The sequence below is a fragment of the Neofelis nebulosa genome, chromosome X (assembly GCF_028018385.1).
Source record: "Neofelis nebulosa isolate mNeoNeb1 chromosome X, mNeoNeb1.pri, whole genome shotgun sequence".
In the NCBI taxonomy this organism is placed as follows: Eukaryota; Metazoa; Chordata; class Mammalia; order Carnivora; family Felidae; genus Neofelis; species Neofelis nebulosa.
In genome coordinates, this window is record NC_080800.1 from 58,255,837 (window position 1) to 58,277,376 (window position 21,540).

General features: G+C 37.4%; 1 protein-coding gene and 1 pseudogene across 5 annotated transcripts in view; both read left to right on the forward strand.

Annotated features, from left to right (window-relative positions):
* The window catches only part of EDA (ectodysplasin A), a 402,767-nt gene that overhangs the window by 52,497 nt on the left and 328,730 nt on the right, over positions 1-21,540 (forward strand). The gene's annotated exons all lie outside the window — the stretch shown is intronic.
* LOC131502984 (large ribosomal subunit protein uL11-like) lies at positions 7,351-8,675 on the forward strand (annotated as a pseudogene).

Sequence of the window (21,540 nt, forward strand, 5' to 3'; positions counted from 1 at the left end):
GGCTGACATGGAATGGAAGAGAAAGTCATTGGAGATGAAGAGGTTAAGGAACTGAGAAGTCTCGGTGCATTAGATGTGCTATACCACACTTTCCTTAAGTTATCTTCCTTTTAAATGGTAATAAAAATACACCTGACACCCAGCAAATTTTTAATCTATTAAAAAAATCATTTAGAGTCAGTTTGTGAAGTAAGGTTGGATACATTCTATAGTCTGAGGCAATTCATGGGAGCTAATAATGTTCAGTAACTATTTTCTCTATGTTTAGTAGTTTTACTATGAAATTTATTATCTGGATCAAGCTTTTTTTTAGGTGGAGGATGGGATCTTTATTAGCGTTCACAAGAGACACATTTAAATTTTTTTTTCAACGTTTTTTATTTTATTTTTGGGACAGAGAGAGACAGAGCATGAACGGGGGAGGGGCAGAGAGAGAGGGAGACACAGAGTCGGAAACAGGCTCCAGGCTCCGAGCCATCAGCCCAGAGCCTGACGCGGGGCTCGAACTCACGGACCGCGAGATCGTGACCTGGCCGAAGTCGGACGCTCAACCGACTGCGCCACCCAGGCGCCCCACAAGAGACACATTTAAATGTCAGGTCTAGGATGGGCATTCTAGGCTATTCAACCTCTATTCTCCAAGGAATTTGAAGAGCTCTCAGAATGGATATGTTAAATTAGCCATAGCAGTAAGAAAGATGTGTGAATTTTCAATCTCTGCTTCTCTGCTATCTCCTTTGTCTTGGCACATGCTCAAGTTTCCTTTTCTAAAAAAACATTTCCTCAAAACCTGCTTCTCCTAAAGCTACCTTCTCAACTCTCTTCTTCCTTTCATTGCTATAAATATTTACTTTCCTCTTTATTTATTGGAGATCGCTATTTTTCTTGAAATATGTTTTTCTTGAAAAAGTATTGTTGGGAAATATATTGGAGAGTCATCCTACCTTCGTAACATACAACTTTTGTCATTTGAGGGTATACTTTTCTCTGTTTGCATGTATGTATATATTTTTTCACAGTTTTGATCAGACTATTAAGTCTTATGAGGATAAAAGGCCTGTTTTATCTGCCACTGTATAATGTAATATGTGTGTGTAATATTAGGGAGTGCTCCATAATTGAATGTCAAATAAATAAATGGTATATGTTTTAAATTTACATTTTGATTTTTTCTACCTAACATATGAAACATTTCCTGTTTCTTCATATTCTTTATATTTAACAAGTATTTTATTATTTTAGCAGATCATCAATTACTAGACTATTTTCCTATAGTTGGATATTTCTAATAGTTTATAATTTTTTATTATGACTGACAATGAAATGTATGTCTTCCTGTGCTCATGTATTTGTTTGCTGTCATTCTTTTGTTGAACCATTTTTTGAGATAAATTCCAAAAAGTGGGGTTATTAGACAAAAGACTATGAACATTTTTACGCTATTAAGCCTACTAAAAGAATTGTACCTTTCATTTTTAAATGCCTTAGAATTTGGCTTCTACCCTTGCCACTTCAATGAAACACCTCTTCTCAAAGGTCGTTTGGTAATTTCCTAATTACCAAATCAACCCTCTTGACTTTTCTTGCAATATTTAATACTGATTTACTATCACTTTCTTGAAAGTCTCTTCTCTCTTGTCTTGATGATATGACATTATTTTGGCTCTCTTTCTACCTCCCTGATTTTTTTTTTATTGAACTTCCTAAATGTAGCCTTTCCCAAGGTTCAATTCTATCTGCTTCAACACTATTATCTCTATATCTTTAGTTTTGACCTCTTTCTTAAGCTCTAGACTTGCATTGCTTGATCTCTCCTTAATGCTCCCATATCATATGTCATCATGTCTAACAATGAATTAATTTTCCCTCTCCAATCAGTTTCCTCTATTTTATCTCTGATAATGCTACTGCTATCCCTGGAGTCTGGACACCATGGAGACATTTTGATCATTTTTGCTTCCTTGCTCAATCTATCACATCAGTTGCCTTGCCCTGTTATATAAATTCTAATTTTGCAGTGTCCATGTTTCTGTCACTTAGTTTTTCCTGAATTCATTAATGTATTCATTTGTTCATTCATTCATTTATTCAATACTTATTGAGAACTGTCACATGCCAGGCACCATTCAAAGCACTAAGGACATGGCAGTGAACACACCAGACAAAAATCTTGGCCATCTTTTAGCTGATATTCTAATGGAGGAAGACACACAAGCAGATAAGTAAAATAGAACATCACATAATGAAAGTTTTATAGGGAAAAATTAGGGAAGTTAGATAGGGAAGATTGGGACAGAATGTGTATATGTGCACAATTTGATATGGTATACTCTAAGAGAGCTAATTGACATTTAAGCAGAGATTTGAAGGAGGTCAGGAAAGGGCCAGACAGATATGGAAGGGCAAAAGTGGAGCATTCCAGGCAGAAGGCCCAGCAAGTGGAAGACCTTGAGATGGAAGAGACATGTGTTCCAGAAATAGCAAAGTGGCAGTGGGATGAAGCTGAGTGAATAAAACAAAGAGTAGTAGGAGGTATGGTCAAAGACGTAAATGGAGAGGCCAGACCATGTAGGGCTTTGTAGGCCATTGTAAGGACTTTGGGTTTTTTTGTTTGTTTGTTTTTTACATTTTCACTTATTTTGAAATAATAAATTTCAGAGACAGAGAGACAGAGCACAAGTGGGCAAGGGGCAGAGAGAGAATGAGACACAGAATCTGAAGCAGGCTCCAGGCTCTGAACTGTCAGCACAGAGCCCAATGTAGGGCTCGAACTCACAAACTGTGAGATCATGACCTGAGCCGAAGTCAGATGCTTAACCAACTGAGCCACCCAGGTGCCCCAAGACTTTGGCTTTTTACCATGAGTGAAATGGGTAGCCATTGGATAGTTTTGAGAAAAGGAGCAACCTGATTTGACTTTTTTATTAGGGAAGCTCTGGCTGTTGGCTTGAGACTAGACTGTAGTAGGGTAAGGGTGGAAACAGGGACTAAGTAAAGAGATATTGCATTAAGCCAGGTGAGCATTGATGATGGCTTGGATGAGGGTAGTGGTAGTGAAAGTGGTGAAAATTGTTGGATTCTGGATTTGCTTTTGATTGGATATGGGATATGAGAGGAAAAAGAGGAGTCAAAAATGCCTCCAAGGTTTTGGCCTGAACTGGAAGAGAATGTGGTTTTCAGTAGTGTGTGTGTGTGCACATGTGTGCGCACACATTTTATCTCTAGTTTCTTGGAACTCCCATAAATTGTTATGTCATAAATTATTATGTCATGTTACCTGTTAGGTTACATTATGTTATTTTCCTTGATTACTTTTCACCAGGGCTATGTCAATAATCTTAATAAAAATATTCAGTGGTAAATCTGATCTCCTCTCCTAGCCTTTCTCCTCACTCCAGTTCATCCTTTATAAAGTGAGGCATTAATCATATGATCATCTTCAGTGACTTCCAGTTGCATTTAATTCAGCAGACAGACTCTTCTGTCTTATATTCCAGGCCTTCCATAGTATAAGCATAACCTATTTCATCGGCTCTGTCCTTTACTATTCCCTTATATATTCCAAGTAATTGGCTTACTGCTCCTTGAATATAGTGCTTAACATGTTGTAGATCATGTTTATATGGTATACGATAATGGGTAAGATCACAGTCTACAGCATGGACACCCCAGGTTTGACTTGTGATTCCATTTCTCATTGTGTGCTTTTGGGCAGTTTATTTCACCTCTGTGTCTTAGTTTTCTATCTGAAAATGGGGGGGGGGTAATAGTAATCTACGTCAGAGAGATGTTTTGAGGATGAAAAGATTTTAATTTTTTTTTTAATTTTTTAACGTTTATTTATTTTTGAGACAGACAGAGACAGAGCATGAACAGGGGAGGGGCAGAGGCAGAGGGAGACACAGAATCTGAAACAGGCTCCAGGCTCTGAGCAGTCAGCACAGAGCCTTATGCGGGGCTCGAACTCACAGACCGTGAGATCATGACCTGAGCCGAAGTCGGAAGCTTAACCGACCGAGCCACCCAGGCGCCCCTTAATTTTTTTTTAACGTTCACTCATTTTTGATAGAGCAGGAGCCGGGGTGGGGGGTGGGGTGCAGAGAGAGAGGGAGACACAGAATATTAACTAAGCAGGCTCCAGGCTCTGAGCTGTCAGCACAGAGCCTGATGCGGGACTCAAACGCACAAACCATGAAATCATGGCCTGAGATGAAGTCAGAAGCTCAACCGACAGAGTTATCCAGGTGCCCCAAGGATGAAAAGATTTTATATGTAAAGCACTTAAACAGTGCCTACTACAAGTGCTCTGATGTGTTAACTGTTACTGCTGTTATTAGTTACTATTTTTGGTTATTCTCATTCTCCTCTCCCACGATCTCATCGCCCTCACCACCTTAATATCAGCTCCATAAAGGCGGGAATTTTTGTTGTGTTCACTGTTGTATCTATCCCCAGTAACTACAGTAGTGACACATAAGAAACGCTCAGTAAATATTTGTGGAATGAATGACTGCATTTGCCTCAGCTTGAGATGCCGACTACTGTTGCCTCTTCCTCCTGTTCTCTTAAAAACCCATCCAACCTGTAAGGCTCATCCTGAATGCCATTTATTCCATGGAACTCTGTTACTTTCTGATCCTTCTCCCAAAACTAAATCTCTTTCTTTCTTTGAACTCCCATTATATCTTGTTTATGTATTTCTTACATCCCTTACCTTTCTTTGCCTTTTATCTTAGTCATTTGTATCTAATCTTGCCTACTAGATATTAAGTTCTTAAAGCACGGACTGTGTTTTACTCATTTTATATCCCCTGTAGTGTCTAGTATAATGCCATGAATATGCTAGATGCTGAATAAACATTTGCTGATTGAATTGAATTTGTTCTCTTATTTATATCCTTAGTTTTATATGAAATTTCAGATTTCTTAGTCATGCTTCCAAAGCGTTAAATCACAATGCAATTTATCTCTTAGGTATCCTAAGTGTTCAGGTTTAGAAAGACTATACTTTTTTTTATCTTCAGTTGCAGAAGGAGTAGATTTATCTTAATCAAACCTTGTTTTTACTGCCTAAGGACTTTGTGCCAGATTGTAAATTGTTCCAATGGTAAAAGGGAGGTTTTATCAAATATGGTATCATACAGCTAGAATTCAGTGGTCTAGTGACTTCCCCAAAGAACTAGGATGAAGAAAAAAGGCTTTGTGCAGATAAAGTATGTGTCACAAAATCCATGCACTTAAGCTCATGCACTTTATAGGGTAAGCTCCTCAAATCCTCACTCATAATTTATTTACTCATCATTTTGCTTAAATCATGATTATCAGATTTTCCAGCCAACAGCTATGGAGAGGCAATTTAGAAATGTTACAAAGGCTCATAGAAGATAGGTGGGAGGTACAGCTGACTGTAAGGAAGGAGACAGCAAAACCAAAAAAACAGGCCAAGGACTCACAGCAGTGTGGGACTAATAGCTCTATATTGCTTAAATAGGCCTTCAGGGCATTGGTGTGTTATAACATAATATAGTAATTGATATTCATAATAATGACCCAAATTCATAAAAAAATGATTAATTTCTGATCATCCACATATTCTATTTGTGAAAATAAGCAGTGAGTATTGTGTTTAGATTCCTACCCATCAAATTAAATTAAAAATGGTTTGTTTATAAGGTCATAAGACTTTAACTAGGTGGACAACTTGGATAATTCATGCCTGACAGGTTATAGATAATCAAGGTTTCCCTGCATTTAGTATATACTTTCTTGTTGAGGTTCCTCTAACTAAAATTGAAAAATAGTGGAGAGGCAGCATGAAGCAGTAAATCCATAAAAATGAATTGTTCATTCACTCTACATTTATAACATAGGAAATATGATTATAGAGCAGAAGTTGACTAAAATGCTGTATGCTCAATCATGTTAGTGTTTATTTGATAAGGAATGCCATTTGTTTAGCTTTGCTCATTTATTCAGTGAATGTGGCCTGGAATTTTATTAGATGCTGTACCCAACAGAATGCTGAGAGAGCCAAAACTTGAAGGAGATTGGATAAGAACTTGGAACTCAAGCTTGGGAAATGAAAATGGAAAGAAGTCTTTAATTTGGAAAGTTTTCAATTTTAAACCTCTTGGTTTTGTTTTATTTAGTTTATATATGGATACTGGAACACAGAAGCGACTGTTTGGCAATATTCATTACTTTTTAAACTTTTTTTCTGAAAACTTTCATTTTCCTAAAAGTCTTTTCAGTGACTACCCAGGGAGAGAAAGAGCCAAGAAAATTTCCTGAAATGGAATCATTTATAACTAATGTGTTTCTGAATAATGGAGTAAACTAAAATTTAATTTTAAAAGTACTTTAATACTGAACAGCTCTTATATTTGAAATAAATTATTCAACTAATTTTTTACTCTCCCTTGGAGCCAGTTAGCAAATATCTTTTGTGTTGTAGCAAGATTACAGCAAATAATTTCATGGGAACATTTATTCAAATATTGTATTTTATTAGCTGGTAATATCTGGGCCTTTGTGACATAAAAATGAGTACAATAAATATTTGAATGAATAGATTTATGACCTAGATAATTTGGAAGAATAATTTAAAAACTTGGATTAACTGTGACATCTAGAACTAGCATTTTAGGCCATCTTGCAACATATTATACAATTCAAGATACAGTGAAACAAATTTTGAAAATTAAGACCTTAAGCAGTATATTTTAGAAAGAACTTTATTTTTAAGAATAAGATAAATTACGTTCCTAACACTGCCACCCAAATATTTTTGTGATGTATATTTTACCCTCTTGAGAAAAGCAGAAGAAGATTTTTGACTGTTGCCAATGCAGGATAAGAGTTCTTAACTTCTACAAACTACACAAGCAAACTGGAGTCAGTTCAGAAGGATGCAGTATGTTATGTAGCATTACAAGTTTTTATGATTTCTATAGCCTTTAAATTTTTTTTTCATTTATTTAAAAATAACAATAATAGGGGCACCTGGATGGCTCAGTCGGTTAAACGACTGACTCTTGATTTCAGCTCAGGTCATGATCTCACCGTAGTGAGATTGAGGAGACTGAATCCCGCATGGGGCTCCGCGCTGGGCATGGAGTCTGCTTAAGATTCTCTCCCTCTGCTGCGCCCCTGCCCCCACACACGTGCAAATGCACTCCTGTTCTCCTATAAGTAAATAAAAATAATAATAAACCCAATGCATGTTAACATAAACATTTTAATGAACAAAAACTATAATGTCTTCTGCTTCATCAAGAGAATTCTTTTTTTAAAATTTTTAACACTTATTTCATTTATTGATATTTTGAAAGAGAGAGAGAAAACGTGAGTGCGAATGGGGGGAGGGACAGAGAAAGAGGAGAGAGAGAATTCCAAGTAGGTTCCCTGTGCTGTCAATAGCAAAGCCCAACATGGGGCTGGAGCCCACAAACTGTGAGATCATGCATGACCTAAGCCAAAATCAAGTTAGTGGTCCAACCAACTGAGCCATGCAGGCGCCCCATCATCAAAAGCATCCTTAAGTGAGCTTTTTTTGGCTTTCGGCTCAGAGGAGGTGACGGTGCAACAGTCTTCGATGGTCCCGAATCCGGGTTCATCCGACACCAACCGCCTCCACCATGCTGCCTAAGTTCTACCCCAAAGAGACCGAAGTCATATTCCTGAGGTGCACCAGTGACAAAGTCGGTGCCAAGTCTTCCCTGGCCCCGAAAGTCAGCCCACTGGGTCTGTCTCCAAAAAAGGTTGGTGATGACATCGCCAACCGGTGATTGGAAGGGTCTGAGGATTACAGTGAAACTGACCATTCAGAACAGACAGGCCCAGATTGAAGTGGAACCTTCTGCCTCTGCCGTGATTATCAAAGCCCCCAAGGAACCACCAACAGACAGAAAGAAGCAGAAAAACATTAAGAACAGTGGAAATATCACTTTTGATGAGACTGTCAACATTGCCCGACAGATACGGCACCGATCCGATCGTTAGCCAGGGAACTCTCTGGAATCATTAAAGAGATTCTGGCCACTGCCCAGTCTGTGAGCTGCAATGTTGATGGCCGCCACCCTCATGACATCATAGATGACATCAATAGTGGTGCAGTGGAATGCCCAGCTAGTTAAGCACTGCAAAGGAAAATATTTTAATAAAGGTTCCTTTGACAACGAAACCAAACCAAAAAGCATCCTTAAGTGAGATGGTATTTATTTTGCCCCAAGTGCATTGTAGTAAAGAATATAATGGCCAGTAGTATAGTTTGGTGCCCCACCTTCATCCATGACATGGTGCCAGCAGTTTTACTCATTACTGCTTTTATTTTAAGCAACAGTTTTATTAAAATTCACATACCATACACTTCACCCATGTAAAGTGTACAGTGAGTTTTAATATATTCACAGAATTGTGCAGTCATCACCAAAATCAATTTTAGAGTCACAAAAAAGCCCCATATAGATATAATGTATATATAACTAATCATTCCCATTTCCCTCTAATCTTCCTCTCCTCCAGCCTCCAAAAACCATTAGTGTACTTTCTGTCTCTATAGTTTGGACTTTTCTGGACATTTCATGTAAATCGAATCATATAATTTTTTTTATTATTTTCTTTTTCACTTACCATACTATTTAAAGGTTCATCCATGTTACAATCAGTATTTTATTGTTTTTGTGGTGAAAGAATATTCCATTGTATGGATTCTATATTTTGTTTATTGATCCATCAGTGAATGGATGTTTGAATTGTTTCCACTTTGGGCAATTATGAATGATGCTGCTATGAACAACTGTGTACATGTTTTTGTGTGGACATTTGTTTTCAGTTCTCTTGATTATATACCTAGGAATGGAATTTCTGAGTCCTATGCTAACTCTGTGTTTAACATTTTGAGGAGCTGCCAGACTGTTTTCCAAAATGACTGCATCATTTTACATTCCCACATACAAGGGTTCCAATTTTTCTCACATTTTCTCCAATACTTGTTATTATCTGTCTTTTTTATTATATCCATCCCAATGAAGTGGCATTTAAATTGTGATTAAAGAAATTTTTTTTAATCTTTATTTATTTTTTGAGACAGAGACAGAGCACCAACCGGGGAGGGGCAGAGAGAGAAGGAGACACAGAATCTGAAGCAGCCTCCAGGCTCTGAGCTGTCAGCACAGAGCCTGACACATTGCTTGAACTCACAAGCTATGAGATCATGACCTGAGCCAAAATCGGATGCTTAGCCTACTGAGCCACCCAGGTGCCCCTCAATTGTGATTTTTATTTGCATTTCCCTAAAGACTAATGATGTTAAGCATCTTTTTATGTGCTTATTGGCTAATTGTATATCTGTTTTGGGGAAATGTCTGTGCATATTCTTTGCCTATTTTTTAATTGTGCTATTAATATTTTTTAAATTTTTTAAAAATATTTATTTTTGAGAGAGAGAGAGAGACAGAGCATGAGTAGGGTAGGGGGCAAAGAGAGATGGAAACACAGATTTCAAAGCAGGCTCGATGCTCTGAGCTGTCAGCACAGAGCCCGACATGGTGCTTGAATGCACAAGCCAAGAGATCATGACCTGAGCCAAAGTCTGATGCCCAACTGACTGAGCCACCCAGGCCACCCAAGCTATCTATCTTTTTATTGTTGAGTAGTAAGAGTTATTTATATAATCTGGATAAGAGTCCCTTATATATCTGTGACCCCAATTCTGTGAGTTATTTCACTTTCTTAATGGTGTCCTTTGTAGCATAAAAGTTTTAATTTGGGGGCACCTGGGTGGCTCAGTTGGTAAAGCGTCCAACTCTTGATTTTGGCTCAGGTCATGATCTTGGTTCATGGGATCAAGCCCTGCTTCAGGCCTTCTGCTGTCAGTGCAGAGCCTACTTTGGATTCTCTCTCCCTCTCTTTCTCTACCCCTCCCCTGTTCATGCTCTGTCCCTCTCAAAATAAATATTTTTTAAAGGTTTTGATTTTGATAATGTCCAATTTATTAATTTTTTTCTTTTGCTGCTGTGCTTTTGGTGTCATTTCTAAGAAACTATTGCCTAACATGGGTTCACAAGGATTTTTACTCCAGTGTTTTCTCCTAAGGGTTTCATAGTTTTAGGTCTTACATTGAGGTCTGTTATCCATTTTCCATTAATATTCTTGTATGGTATGAATAAGGGATCCCATTTCATTCGTTTGCATGTGGGTGTACACTTGTCCCAGCACCGTTGTTAAAGACTATTATTTTCCCCCATTGAATTGCATGGTCTTGGCATGTTAGTGAAAATCAATTGATTTTAAGTGTAAGGGTTTAGTTTTGGACTCTCAACTGTACCCCATTAATCTGTATGTCTATCCTTTGACCAGTTCCATTGTTAAATGTGTCTATCCTTATGCCAGTACCATACTGTCTTGATTACTTTGTAGCTTTGTAGTAAGTTTTTATTGTTTTTTAAATTAAATTAAATTTATTTTAATCTAATTTTAAGTTTTTTTTATTTTTTATTTTTTTAATATGAAATTTATTGTCAAATTGGTTTCCATACAACACCCAGTGCTCATCCCAACAGGTGCCCTCCTCAATACCCATCACCCACCCTCCCCTTCCTCCCACCCCCCGTCAACCCTCAGTTCTCATTTTTTTTTAATTAAAAAAATTTTTTTTAGGGTTTATTCATTTTTTAGAGACAGAGCATGAGTGGGGGAGGGGTAGAGAGAGAGGGAGACACAGAATCCAAAGCAGGCTTCAGGCTCTGAGCTGTCAGCAGAGAGCCTGATGCGGGGCTTGAACCCACAAACTGTGAGATCATGACCTGAGCTAAAGTCAGATGCTCAGCTGACTGAGCTACCCAGGCGCCCCTGTTCTCAGTTTTTAAGAGTCTCTTATGGTTTGGCTCCCTCCCTCTCTAACTTTTTTTTTCCTTCCCCTGCCCCATGGTCTTTTGTTAAGTTTTCTCAGGATCCACATAAGAGTGAAAACATATGGTATCTGTCTTTCTCTGTATGACTTATTTTTGAGACAGAGAGAGAGCATGAACGGGGGAGGGTCAGAGAGAGGGAGATAGAATCCGAAGCAGCCTCCAGGCTCTGAGCTGTCAGCACAGAGCCCAACGTGGGACTCGAACTCACGACTGTGAGATCATGACCTGAGCCAAAGTTGGACGCTCAATCGACTGAGCCACCCAGGTGCTCCAATTTAATTTTAATTTATCCATCTATTTTGAGAGAGAGAGAGAGAGCTCCTGCAGGCAGAGGTGGGGCACAGAGAGAGAGAAAGAGAATGAATGAATGAATGAATCCCAAGCAGGCTCCACTCAGCCAGCTCTGAGCCTGAGGTGCAGCTACAACAAATGGTGAGATCATGACCTGAGCCAAAATCAAGAGTCACATGCTTAACTGACTGAGCATCCCAGGTTCCCCTGGGTTTTTAAATCAGGAAATGTGAATTCTCTAACTTTATTTTTCAAAATTGCTGTACCCCTTGGATTTCCATATGAATTTTAAGATCAGCTTCACAATTTCTGCAAAGATTCTGACTGGGATTTTGATAGGGATTATGTTGAATCTATAGATCAAGTTGGGAAATGTTGCCATCTCTTTAAAAAATGTTTTATTTTATTTTTGAAAGAGAATGTATGTGAGAGTGGGGGAGGGGCAGAGAAAGAAGGGGACAGAAGATCTGAAGTGGGCCTTACGCTGGCAGCAGAGAGCCTCTTGTGTGTGACCTCATGAATGGTGAGATCATGACCTGAGCCAAAGGCTGGAGGCTCAACCAACTGAGCCATCCAGGAGTCCCAGAAATGTTATCATCTTAACAGTATTAGGTCTTCTACTCTGTGAACACGGAGGTCTTCATTACTTTCTTTCAACAATATTTTGTAGTTTTTGACATAACTTGTACACATCTTTTGTCAAATTTATTTTTCTTTCTTTTTTTAATGTTTATTTATTTTTGAGGGAGAGTGACAGAGCATGAACAGGAAGGAGACACAGAATCCAAAGCAGGCCCCAGACTCTGAGGTGTCAGCCCAGAGCCCGATGTGGGGCTCGAACCCACCAATTGTGAGATCATGCCCTGAGCCAAAGTTGGACACTCAACCAACTGAACCACCCAGGCACCCCTGTCAAATTTATTTCTAAGTTATTTTATTTTATTTTATTTTATTTTATTTTATTTTATGTGTAGCTTTATTATAATTGGCATATAAAATTATGTACATTTAATGTGTACAAATGATGACTTTATATACATATATTTCAAAATACCACAATAAGGTTAGTTAACACCTATATCACCTTATATAGTTACCTTTTTTTTTGGTGTGTGTGGTGAGAATTTATAAGATTTACTCTCTTGGCAACTTTCAAGTAAACAATACAGTATTTTTAACTATAGTCACCATCCTACATTCAATCCCCAAAACTTATTCATCTTTTAACTGGATGTTTGTATCCCCCCCACAATTCCCCTGGCACTGGCAACCACCAATCAAGTCTCTTTTTCTAGGAGTTGAGGGTTTTTTTAGATTCCACATGTAAGTGAGTTCATACAGTATTTATCTTCCTCTGTCTGACTTATTTCATTTAGCATGATGCCCTTCAGGTTCATCCATTTTCTCAGGATTTCCTTCTTTTTGTGACTGAATAACAACATTCTATTATATGTATAGAATGTTCTGTATAACATCATACACACCACATTTTCATTGTCCATTCATCCATTGAAGGACATTTAAGCTGTTTTTATGTCTTGACTCTTGTAAATAATGCTGTTGTGAATGTGGGGGTTGCACATCTCTTCATGATGGTGATTTTATTTCCTGTAAATATATACTCAGAGCAGGATTGCTGAATCACATGATCTATTTTTTTTAACTTTTTATTTTAATTCCAGCTAGTTAACATACAGTGTTATATTAGTTTCAGGTGTAGAATATAGTGATTCAACACTTCCATACATCACCCAGTGCTCATCACAAGTGCACTCCTTAATCCCCATCACCCATTTCACCCTTCCCCCCACCTACCTCCATTCTGGTAACCATCTGTTCTCTATAGTGAAAAGTCTGTTTCTTGGTTTGCCCCTCTCTTTTATTTTTCCCTTTGCTCATTTGTTTCTTAAGTTCCACATATGAGTGGAATCATATATTGTCTTTCTCTGACTTACTTCACTTAGCATTATACTCTCTAGCTCCATCCATGTCATTGCAAGTGGCAAGATTTTATTCTTTTTTATGAGTGAGTTAGCATTCTATTGTGTGTGTGTATGTATGTGTACGTATGTATGTACACAAACACACACACACACATACACACACACACACACACACACCATGTCTTCTTTATCCATTCATCAATCAGTATATACTTGGTTGCTACTGTATCTTGGTTATTGTAAGTAATGCTCCTATAAACATAGGGTGCACGTATTCCTTTGAATTAATATTTTTGTATTCTTTGGTTGAATAACCAGTAGTGCAATTCCTGGATCATAGGGTAGTTCTATTTTTCACTTTTTGAGGAATCTCCATTCTGTTTTTCACTGTGGCTGCACCAGTTTGCATTCCCACCAACAGTGCAAGAAGATTCCCCTTTCACCACATCCTTGCCAACACCTGTTGTTTTTTGTGTTGTTGATTTTAGCCATTCTGACAGGTGTGAGGTGATACCTCATTGTAGTTTCGATTTGCATTTCCCTGATGATACTGATAATGAGCATCTTTTCATGTGTCTGTTGGCCATTTGCATGTCTTCTCTGGAGAAATCTGTGTTCATGTCTTCTGCCCATTTTTTAATTGGATTATTTGCTTTTTGGGTATTAAGTTGTGTATGTTCTTTATATAATTTAGATATGAGCCCTTTATAAGATATATCATTTGCAAATATTTTCTCCCATTCAGTAGCTTGCCTTTTAGTTTTATTGATTAACCCCTTCTCTGTGCAGAAGGTTTTTATTTTGATGTAGTCCCAATGGTTTATTTTTGCTCAGGAGCCATATCTAGAAGAAAGTTGCCACAGTCAATGTCAAAGAAGTTACTCTTCAAGGATTTTTATGGTTTTAGCTCTCACATTTAGGTCTTTAATCCATTTTGTATTTATTTTTGACGTGATATAAGAAAGTGGACCAGTTTAATTCTTTTGCATGTTGCTTTTCAGTTTCCCAACACCATTTGTTGAAGAGACTTTTTTTTCCATTGGATATTCTTTCCTGTTTTGTCAAAGATTAATTAACCATGTAATTGGGCATTTGCTTCTGGGTTTTCAATTTTGTTCTATTGACCTATATGTCTGTTTTTGTGCCAGTATCATACTGTTTTTTATTACTACAGCTTTGTAATATAATTTGAGGTCCAGAATTGTGATGCCTGCAACTTTGCTTTTCTTTTTCAAGATTCAGGGCTATTTGGCTATTTGGGGGTCTTTTGTGGTTCCATACAGATTTTTGGATTGTTTCTTCCATTTTTTAAAAATTTAAATTTTTTTTTAAAAGTTAAAAATGCTGTTGGCATTTTGATAGGGATTGCATTGAATGTGTAGATTTCTTTGTGTAGTATAGATAAAAGTATTTGTTCTTCCTCACATGGTAATTCTATTTTTAATTCCTTGAGGAACTTCCATATTGTTTGCAACAGTGGCTATACTAATTTACATTCCCAACAACAGTGCACAAGGGCTTCCTTTTTTCTATGTCCTCACCAGCTCTTACCATTATCTTTTTTTTTATAATTTTTTAAATGTTTTTATTTATTTTTGAGACAGAGAGAGAAGAGCATGAGCAGGGGAGGGGCAGAGAGAGAGGGAGACAGAATCTGAAGCAGTCTCCAGGCTCTGCATTGTCAGCACAGAGCCCCACAACGACGCAGGGCTCGAACTCACCGACTGTGAGATCGTGACCTGAGCTGAAGTCGGATGCTTAACCGACTGAGCCACCCAGGTGCCACCCCCCCTCCTCCTGTTATCTTTTTGATAATAGTCATTCTAGCAGATGTGAAGTAGCATCTCATTATAGTTTTGATTTGCATTTCCCTGATGATTAATGATGTTGAATACCTATTCATGTACCTGTTAGCCATTTGTATACCATCTTTGTAAGAATATCTATTTAGTTCTTTTGCCCATTTTTAAATTGGATTATTGTGTATATTTTGGTTTTGATGGTATTGTAAATGGTATAATTTTTAAATTTCATTCCTAGTTGTTTATTACAAGTATAGACATACAACTAATTTTGTATATTCATCTTTCATCTTGTAAACTTGCCACATTCATTTATTCTAGTAGTTTTTTGTGGACTCCTTGGCATTTTCATTATTTACCATCATGTCATCTGCAGGTAGAGATAGTTTTTTTTAATGTATATTTATTTTTGAGAGAGAGAGACAGTGTGAGAGGTGGAGGGACAGAGAGAGAGGGAGACCCACAATCTGAAGCAGGCTCCAGGCTCTGAGCTGTCAACACAGAGCCTGACATGGGGCTCAAACCCACAAATTTGTGAGATCATGACCTGAGCTGAAGTCTGATGCTGAACTGACTGACCCACCCAGGTTCCCTGAGATAGTTTTACTTCTTTTCCAGTCTGGATGTCTTTTTTTAAAATTCCTTTATTTCATAAACAGAATCTCTACCACAGTAGTGAGTAGAAATGGTGAGAGCAGACAACCTTGGCTTGTTCCTGTCATTCATCATTGAGTATTACATTAACTTAACTCTAGGTCTTTCCCAAGTACCCTTTATCCAGTTGAGGAAGTTCTCTGACATTCCTAATTGGTTGAGTGTTTTTATCACAAAAGGGTGTTGCATTTTGTCAATATGTTTTTATGGCTTTTTAAATATTCATATGTCTTTTTCCTTTATTCTATATATATGGTGTATTTCTTTAACTGATTTTCTGATGTTAACCCTTTTATTCCTGGGATAAGTCCCACTTGGTCATGGTGTAAAATCCTTTCTATACATTTCTGGATTCAGTTTGGTAGTATTTTTTTTGGGATTTTATGCCTATATTCCTGAGATATTGGTCTATAGCTTTCTCATGATATCTTTGCCTGGTTTATCAGGGTTACACTGACCTCATAGAGTAAGTGGGGAAGTGTTTCTTGCCTTCTGTTTCACGAAGTTTTTGTGAAGGATGGGTGTTAATTGTTCTTTGAATGTTTATTAGAATTTACCAATAAAGCTGTCTGAGCCTAAGCTTTTCTTTGTGGGCTCTTTTTTAATTATTAATTTAATCTATTTACTTGCTATAGTTCTATGCAGATATTCAATTTATTTTTCAATCACTTTTGGACATTTGTGTCTTTCTAGGGATTTGGCTATTTCAGCTCAGTTATCTAATTTGTATACATACAGTTGTTATAGTATTTTTTATATCTGTACAGTCACTAGAAATGTCCTCTCATTCCCAATTTTAGTACTTTGATCATTTTTTTTTTGCTTCACCAGCCTAGCATTTGTCAAGTTTATTGATCTTTTCAAAGAATATAAATGGCCTTTTGATAAAGGAAGCAACAAATTGAAAATTAGAAGGCAGCTAAGTAACCACTATATAATGGTCTCACTGGTAGTGTGTTCTTGGCTTCATGTTTCTTTTCTTTTCTTTTTTTTTAATTTTCTTTTTAATTTTTTAAAATTTACATCCAAAGTAGTTAGCATATAGTGCAACAATGATTTCAGGAGTAGATTCCTTAGTGCCCTTTACCCATTTAGCCCATCCCCCCTCCCACAACCCCTGCAGTAACCCTCAGTTTGTTCTCCATATTTATGAGTCTCTTCTGTTTTGTCCCCCTCCCTATTTTTATATTATTTTTTTTCCCTCTTGGCTACATGTTTCTTAACATCTTGGAGCCTCAGTTGCTTCATTTATAAAATGGGGCAATGAGGCTTGCCTCACAGATTTGACTATAAGATTAAATGAAATAACATGTAAAATTTCTAGTACAATACTTATTCATGGTAGTCTTTCAACAATGTCTCATACACTTTTTTTCTATACCATTATGCTGACCCTTGTTTAACTGCATTATTCTCTGGTTACTAGTCTAATTTAATAAACATTAGAAACGACTTTTTCTAATAATGTCTAAAAATATTTTTTTCTGCATTGTCTGCTTTCCATAAAACCAAGTTGACATTCATTTTCATGAAGACCTTGGGACACACCAATTTCTTAATGTAATCAGGTGAAATAATGATAGTTTAATGTAGGTGATTCTAAAAGCACAAATGAGATCCTATATAATAAATAACTAGGCTCTATATTATTTTCATCTTTTTCTCATTTCAGTAGTAATTTCATTTTCCTATCAAATATCCATAGAGATGGGGTGCCTGGGTGGTTTACTCGGTCGGTTAAGCATCCGACTTCAGCTCAGGTCATGGTCTCGTGGTTCATGGGTTCCAGCCCTGCTTTGGACTCTGTTCTGACATCTCAGAGCCTGGAGCATGCTTCAGATAATATGTCTCCCTCTGTCGCTGCTCTTCCCCTGCTCAGACTCTGTCTCTCTTAAAAATAAATAAGCATTAAAAAATATATATCCGTAGAGATAATATCTCTCTTCTTGAAGGGGAGCACCATCTCTAAGATAACTTTAGCATTTTTGAGAGATAATTATGACCTTTTAATGAACCTCATGATAAGTTAGTACTATTATAAAAGTTATCGAAACTCCCTTTAAATTGTGGTATATAAGTTATTTAAGTAAAGAAAGGGACCTCTGGGGGAGTGGGGGAGAAAGGTACCTCTGATCCAATTTAACTTTTTATTAAAAGTGTCTACCTCCTTTCATTAGAATTTGTGTCGTCTCTCTCCTGAGTATCTTTTGGCCTAATTTCCATAGTTGTGTATCCTCATTGCTTGCTAGTAACTTGGGAAAACATTTTTCTAATAAACTTTGAGTCAATGAAGAGCGACTCCTTTTTACAAATAGATATTGAAAGTTATTGTCACAATTATGAACTCAGTGTTTGGTACAGATGTTTTACATTCTTCTGAAATGAGGAGCATTTGATAATGCCTCACTTCACATGTGTCTAGCTAGCTGTGGTAACATGTATCTCATGAGCACTATCACTGGCTTTACCCTGTGGATGATCAACATAGCTGGAAAATTTGAATTGCAGAGTAGGGTAATGGCTAAGTTATGACTGGATTTCTGTGGCCCACCCTGACACACGCAGAACATAAAATGGATGAGGTTTTGGGGAGATAGTGGGGTTCATGGGGTCTGGGGCCAACGGCCAAGAAAGAATTCTTGAAGATGTCTTTGGTGCAAAAAGGTGACTTTATTAAAGCATGGGGACAGGACTCATGAGCAGGAAGAGCTTCCCCCAGATCATGAGGAGAGACTGGTTTTATACTATGGAATTGGGGGAGATAAAGTCCAGGGGAAGTTTCCAGTGAGATTTTCATATGCTGAAGAAGACTCACAGAATACTGGAGGCCTAGTTATTGTCAAGCTAAGGATGTTTTTCCTTCTAGCAAAGCATTAGCATTAAGACATTAGGGAGTTCCTGGAGAAACATTTTGCCCTGCCGGCCTCAAGTATTTGTCAATGGGCTGCAGGTTATAAGGAAATTTACTTCTATCTGCCATTTCCTTCTGCCTTTGTTCCCCACACCACTATGGAGGGGTGATGGAGACTTAGGTCTTGCATGGTAATGATCTCTATGAGTTAACCATTTGTTTCCCCCTTTCCTTTGTTCTTGGGCAGCCAGGAGTGTGGAGGAGTATCACACATATCCCACCTGGGTCAGGGGGATGTTTGCATCCTGTCAGCTTGCCTTATGCTCCCTCATCAAAAATGATCATGATTCTAGTGTTGATGATAGGAAAGCATTCCATCCCCTCCAGGCCTGTATCTGTAGAGTTCCCAGGAGTGACTTCTTATCTCAATAGATCCCGAACCCCATCCAGAAGCCACTTTTTCCCCCCTCTGGGATACAGACAGTGATGACTCCTGAATGGATGAGAATACCTTCCCAAGAGACCTTCCTTTTAGACAACTCATGTACTTTACTAGCAATATGATCTTAGGAAAAATTTTCAACTTCTCTGAGCTTCAATTTTCATATGTATAAAATGCATATGAAATGTGATAACAGGGTGGTTGTGAAGTTTTAATGAGATGTGTGTAAAGTACTTATCATAGTGCCAAGCTATTTGTAAGGAATCTTTATCAAAGTAACTTACCTCCTAAGACCCACCTGGATGTAGCAACAGGCTCAATAAAGCTTTCTCAGACTACGTTTAAATTTTTGGATTTTAGACTATTTGATCTTAAATCTGGTATAAATTTTTTGTAAATTTATGCAAGCTAATTTGCTAGTGGTAACAACCCATGCTTGTTTACCCTGTCCTGTTATTGTAACTAGCTCCTCTATTGATGGTCTTTTTATTTTGGTTTCTGCCCAGCCTGTGACTATGCTAATTAATATACTGTCACCAGCTTTTATAATCCTGCTATGTTCCAGATAATGCCACTTACATATCGGGAGGATCAGGCCTCCAGCTCAACCAGGCCAAAAGTATCTTACCAATAAAAGTAGATCCTGTTGAGTGGCACATTGTTGTGGTAGCAGGAAATGAATCTCAGTAGAAGAAGAGATTCTTCATTATAAAAGGCCTACATCTACTTTGGTGTTATTACCAGAGTATGTTTCTGGACCCCATAGGCTTTTATAATTAGAAGATACTTTAAAGATTATCTTCTCCCATTCAGTAATGACATCAGACATATATTGAGTTTTTATTGTATGCAATACACAATGATAAATACCCACGTACATCATTTAATTTAATTCTCTCTACCTGCAGAAGTATCCTATTGTTATCTGAAATTTCATAAATGAGGAAATAAATCAGAGAGGTTAATTTGCCCAGGTTTACATAGTTAAGAAGATTCAGGTTTCACACCCAAGTCTGGTTGCAGAACTACATTCCTCAATACACTATATTGTTACTCTCCCGTTATGCAAGTATCTATCCCTTCTAGAGTATTCCTGCAAGATTATTCTGTGTTCTGCTTGAATATCTTCATGGATGGTCTGTTGACTATTCTCTTGAGGCAGCTCTTTCCATTATTTGATAAATTTAGTGGCTAGTGGGAAAAACGTTGAGCTAAAGTCTGATTCTTTGTAATAACAAAATCATGGACTATTAGAGTAGGAGGGACTGGAAGATTGTCTTATCCATTCTCTTCATTTTACAGATGAGAAATTTCAACCTTAATGATGGCAGGTGGACAAGATCTCACAGGACTTCCAGAAATTTTGTCCCCTGGAGCCTGACAGAGTAACTCAGTTCTCTGTTCTTCAGATCAGTACTTTTAATGTTTAAGATAGCTTTTATTTTCTCTTAATTTTACATTTATGCCAAACATCCCCAATTTTTTCATTCCTTCTTTGTAAAAGTGATTTGCAGGATTTTTATTATTCTGGAAACCATACTTGGAACCTACCCTCGGTTGTTTATTTCCTCCTTAAAAATGGAGCATACAGAACTGAACCTCATACCTTAGAGATTATTTGTCCAGCCTAGAGTACCATGGAATTGTACCTTCCTTTAATTCAGTCATTAGACTTCTACTTGTATAGACTAAGATTACTGTACACTTTTCTTTCCAACGGCTATTGTATGAATTGTGGCTAGATCAAAGGAATCATTTCTGAGGCAAGAGACATTTCTGAAATCATAGTTCTGAAGCTCTCATTTAAGACTTCTTTTTTTCAGCACTGAATGTCTGCATGCTGGTTCTATCAGTAACCTATCTGCTTAGAGAGTGATGTAGTGGAAAGATGAAATGGCATTTGTAATTGTGTATTGGATATTTTATATTTATATACATACATTTGAGTGATTAATTTATATGCACCAACACTTTCCACATCTGCTGTTCAAATCTTATCTAGAAAGACTAGCTTATAGAGCGCTGGCTTCAAATGAAATTGTGAAGCTAATTCTTCACAATTTATGCAACTCATGAGAACAAGGATAGTCCACTGTGTTATCTATATTTTCTGCTCTTTCTTTTGTTCCTCTTTCTTTCCTAATGTTCCAAGGTTCCTTCTGTTACCATTTTCTTTGAGAAGGAAAGAACTTCTTTTGGCCAGCCTTTTAGGGTGGGTTGGCTAGCAATAAATTCTTGTAGTTTTTCTTCATCTGAAAATGTGTTTATTTCCCTTTTACTCTGAAGGATAGTTTCACCAGATACAGAATTCATGGTTGACAGCTGTTTTCTTTTAAAACTTGAAAAATATTGTGACACTTTCTACCAGCTTCCATGGTTTCAGAATAGAAATCCTTGGTCTTTGGATTGACATTTCCCTGTAGGTAATAATGTCATTTTTTCTTTCTGCTTTCTAGATTGGGGCAGGGCAGGGGGTCCTTTAGTTTTTAAAATTTTAATTACAGTGTGTCCTGGCATGGATTTTTTTTCTTGAGTTTATCCTGTTTAGAGTCCAGTCAGTTTCCTGCATGTGTGTCTTTTACCAAATTTTGGAAGTTTCAACCATTCTTTCTTCAACTATTCTTTCCACCCCACATCCTTTCAC